Below are 5,384 nucleotides of genomic sequence, written 5' to 3' on the forward strand. Positions count from 1 at the left end.
TATATATACTTTAAAATATGCTAAAAACAAGGCAAAACCATAACATTAAAGACATGATGAGATTGAATTTGAATCAAAAGCAGATATAAAAAGGTGACTTTTCCAAAGGGATTGAAATGACCGGTATATCTTAAACTTTTCCACAGAACTCCACTTCAGTAGATCTAAACTGACTCTTTAGTTTAACCAAACGACGGCCACGTGTCTGTTTTTGTTCAGTTTTTAAATGTTAGCGGTGTAATCAAAAGTTGTCTTTGTCACCAAACAGTCATAAACTCCGTCTTCAAGCTTCGCCTGATCATTTACTGAATATTTCTGCTGTGTGGCAGCAGGGTGGTGTTAGCATGTGATCCACCAGGTTGTGTTTGGAGGCACTAGAGGACAGTGTTGTATTTCATCACATTTTGCCAAATGAATTTTTATAGGTTAACAGTACATTGTTATGAGTTTTACACCAAACATGAGTGTGTTTTTTTTTTTTAAACTGCCGTATCAGGTCTTCTTCTGTCATGTTTTCCTCCCAATAAAGTGTCTTTCCAATCCAGCCAGGGAGTATTCTTTCCTACTGCAATTATAAGGTTATAAAAAGCAACAATGCTAATCTCAAATCACACAATCTCCTAGCAATTACAGCCTTTTTTTTTTTTTTGCTAGCGCTGCTCGATCAACAAGTCTCGAGGCATTGCTCGTGTGCTCACCATCTGGTTGTCACTGATAAGAACTTACTGCAGGCTGCAGGATAATAATGTTGCAGGCTTGAAAGCACAGAAAAGGAGGAGCATGATGCATTCTAGGGGGATTCAGCAACCCCATGCAGAAAACCTTAACCCCCTTCTGAGTGTATTTGGGCAAAAATAGACAAAAATGCTATAATAATGTAGTGGGGGTGGGTGGTGATGTCTCACAGCCAAAGACATGATTTGCCATGAATGGAGAAAAACAAAATGGCTGCTCACAAGCAGCATATTTACAGTACAAAAGGTATCCTATAGCAGAACCACAAAGCCAGAAGTGATGCATTGTCTTCTGTGTAAATAGAAAATATGTGGGGTTTATTTTCCTGAACACAAGGCGATTACGGAGTGTTCTTTTGATTTGTGCAGCACCCCCCCCCCCCCCCCCCCCCAGGTATCCTCAAATACATCCTCACCAGAGATAAAATATCAAAAGATGATAAATGGAAGTTTGCTGCCAGCTCCAGGAGTTTTGTTTCTGATATCTATACAGTAACACACTGTGTGTGTTTTGTACAGGTGGTCCTGATAGCAGCGCAGATTTTTATTTTTTTTTTTACTTAAAGTCTGACACAAAGCTGAAAAAAGATATTAAACTACCTTTATGAAAAAAAGTCCTCTTTCTTTTGCCCCAATCCTAAACTGAAGACTCACATGAGAAGATGACGTTGTGTGTGACGCAGACAAACACGCAAAATGACAGCACAAAGCAACCCCAACTCCACCCTCCACTCCTGTTGGTTGGTTGTCTGGTGACGCAGGACAACCGTGCCACCAAGAGGGCTCTAAGCAGGCTGCTCAGACTGAAGCTCTACACCTTCAGGATGTTTACTGAGCAGTTTGCCTCAAAAGTCAGAATTGTCCTTCAAGATATATGGAGACATTGCCAAGGTTTTTTTTCAACTGAGGGTTTTTAAACAAACAAAGAATCTTAAGTCACACTTTTATCAGAACGTAAATGATGGAAGAAAAAAAGGTAAATGGTTTAAAAAAAAAAAAAAAAGCATCTCTCAAAGATGGACCTAAATACTGAAAATCAAGAGACAGTTCAACTTCTGGCCATGAACTCTAAATGGCCTCTTCTCAAAACATGTAAACTCTACATAGTGATTGATCCTTTAGTTATCTGACTCGTTACAGCCAGAACCATCTTCCAGGTTTGATTTGAGAGTCAGATATCCTCACTTCTTCCACACCTTCCCTTTTTAAAAGCTGTGTGCCGTTTCTTTATGTCCTGATGCATGTTCAATAATCCAGGTAGAAAAAAATTGGTAACGCTTTACAATAAAGTACACAAAATTTGATTAACTACTAGGGAACGCCTCAGGAATGTATCAGGAGCTAATGGGTAGTTAACCAGTACTTACTGGGGAACACACAGCCAAGCCTTATTAGGGGACTACTGGTTTGTTAGGGAGCATTTCTCCAAGTGGGTTTTGAATAAACCCTGTACCAGTGAGGTCACAGCTCATAATTGTCAAAAACCTGTTTCCTAGTGGTTACTGATTTTATTGGATTTTCTTTTTTGTAAACCTATTGATGAAAGACATTATCAGTTTCATAATCTTGTACTGGTGTCATCTTAACTATGTCTGACTATCACTTACTGATACCAAATCATTGCCTGGATATTCTTTTATTCACTGATGTAGTGAAGCGTCATACCGAGTACTTACTGAGGAACTGATCATTACTTAATCACTACCTGACCATTACCTACTGGTTTGTTCCTGTGGTAACAAACCAGTAGTCCCCTAATAAGGCTTGGCTGTGTGTTCCCCAGTAAAGACTTGTTAATTACCCATTAGCTCCTGCTTTGTTTCTCTTTGGTTTCCTTGGTACCTACCCATTAATTCTTGATTAGTTTCTCTTGATTTTCAAGGTAACTAACCAGTAGTCCCCTAATAAGGCTTGGCTGTGTGTTCCCCAGTAAGTACTGGTTAACTACCTATTAGCTCCTGATTCGTTCCTGAGTCGTTCCCTAGTAGTTACTCAAATTTAGTGTACCTTATAGGTCACAAGAATCCATCCAGAGGACCTTGTTAGATGCCATCTCTTTGGTTATGCTGCTATCAAGGGTCTGCATGATACCATTGAACAAGTCTTGCACTGGGGTTAAGCACTAAGCTGCATATCAGCCCAGACCCTATGACAGTTGATGGATGAAAGCACAAATAACGGAGCTGCTTAAACACTACGCAGTTCACCAAACTTACATTATGCAGCATATCTGTTCACATTACTAAGATTGCCAGGTGCTGCTTCAATTCCATTTTACATTGACCATGTTGTATTTCCCCCACTCAAAGTATGTTTGCTTATAAATATCCAACAAGAAGCTTCATATAGATAAGGACTGAAAATGCAAAGTGTGCACTATTTTTCTCTTGCACCAAAGCAGCATGAAAGTGCCAGAATAAGCACATTAATGCAACAGTAAGGAAGGTCGTCAGGTCAAATGAAGAAAGGAGGGCCATATAGAGTATAATGCATGTATGGTTGTGGCAATGATAGCCTAATGATCTTCCTATCAACTGCACATTTCCAATTCTCATTTCCTTGGCTCGCGGTATCCTATACAAGACAGCTGGGGAAGTCACGGCCCACTGCTTTGCCACAATAGCAACCAGTCATTGACGCAAGTCACGGGCTCATCACTTATTCACACCACGTACCTTTGGACACAAAAGCCTCATCAGTGACCTTATTCAATCAGTCTTCACAGACGAAGTCCACTCGGATGCTGCAGATCCAGCCGTCCCCTGACCTGCGTCAACAATCTGAATGTGGCTTCTTAAATCTCCTTGAAGTGATCTCTGATTTCAGCTGATTGTGTGGGACACGCTGCCACGTCCCCGCACGCTGTTTTCAAGAGCGGCCAAGCGTTTTGTAAAGCAAACAAAAGGACAATGGTTTGTTGTTCTAACATACAGTTTTAGGAGCAGTACACATAGTAAGATGACAAGGAGATGGCGTTTATGTTGTCTTTGTGTGACTGCAGAGCAGAAGTGTTGGGATGTGGCAATGAATTCTCACAGATGTTGTTAAAAACTGGAATTAACCTTGTAATGATGAGGAAGGGACAATACCAGACTGGAATTGATTTGCCACCAACAAAGAGTGTGGTCATTGCCTTTATCAGTCAATCAGTCAGCCTTAATAAGCAGTTTGTCCTTCAAAATAGTGAGTTACCACTGTATTAAAATACAATCAGCAATGTTCAAATAGGCAGAAAAATACAAACATTACGTCCTATGTGTTTGACCATAAAATGCTGATTAATTCTGCCTAAAGCCATAAAAATCATAACTCCAAAATGTCCAAATTAGGAATTTAGTTTGCTAAATTTTGAAGTCATGTTCCTTCAGTTATCTTATTAGCCATCATTAGCCGTAATGGCTAACCAAAATAGGGCCCGTTTCACATCGTTTTACTTACTTATGAAATAACTTTCTCAAATGATTATACTGATGTGAAAGAAGGTTACACTAGTTTCAACAACAAAAGAAACTGTCCAGAAGACTTGACTTAACTTTGTTGGATTTTTCACCTGGAGCACGAACTTTGATGTTCTGAACCACTTTGGCTATGGCTGCCTCAGAGGAGTCGACGGGGGAGAGGGTGGACTCCAAAAACTATCTTATCACCATAAAACTGGTTGGTCCACTATGTGAGTAAGCCACTTATGGGACTGAGTTTGTTGTGGCTCCTCAGACTGATGAAGTCCTTTGGATGAAGGATGAAACGTTTCATCTAAAAAAGGAACCATCCAGAAGACCTGACTTAATTTTGTTGGATTTTCACCTGGATTATTGAGCATGAACTTTGATGATGTTCGCTAACGTTAGTTACACTTATGCATGACATCATTTGTTTCTGTGTGGTGTGGCCTAACCTGGAGGAGGCCTCCTTGCCTTTTTCTCCATTCTCTGTTGTATGTCTAATGTCACGACTACTTATTGATAACAGTTTGACAAAGCATCACTTCAAAAATCACCAGACTATCCCTTTACCATTGCAGGGTTCAGTGAGTGGGCCTGAGGAGACAAAGCTGAGCGACTTGCCTCTCGGGCCAGCACCACTTCATTTTCAACAACATAATTGTGCTCAGCTTTCATTGTGTTCTGAATCTCAACACATTTCACATTTTATCTGTCAGGAGAGCTGGACTGAAAACGTCTGACAGAAGCTTCTTCAATGTCAGGTAAGACATTTTGTTTATACAGCTGCATTAAATTTAATCCAATATATTTGGATTGAACTTTACCATGTTCAGCAAAATTTATAAATAAGTGAACCATAAGTTTTCTATTAAGCTGCTGAAGTCAGGGCAACCCGATAAAGGTTTGCACATTATTATTTTTTTAACGTTTTACAGTGCACCATAATTAACAGTGAAGAAATTTTAATGAGATATGACGTCAGATTTGCCTCTGCCCTTGATGAAACTGAAACTAGAAGATGGAGCAGCTCTGGAGGAGGATTATTGAATCATGCTACCATCGTGTGTGTGTCATAAGATGTGACAGCTTATAGTGCAGCATCAGTCAGGGAGGATGATTCTTCATCGTGTCGAAAGCTTGGAGTGCAGCAGAGCAGTATGTAGGTTACCTGACAGCAAATTAAGCTCATTAGGTGCTTATGTAACAT

Source organism: Nematolebias whitei, chromosome 20, assembly GCF_014905685.2.
Source record: "Nematolebias whitei isolate Nwh7 chromosome 20, NemWhi1, whole genome shotgun sequence".
NCBI lineage: Eukaryota > Metazoa > Chordata > Actinopteri > Cyprinodontiformes > Rivulidae > Nematolebias > Nematolebias whitei.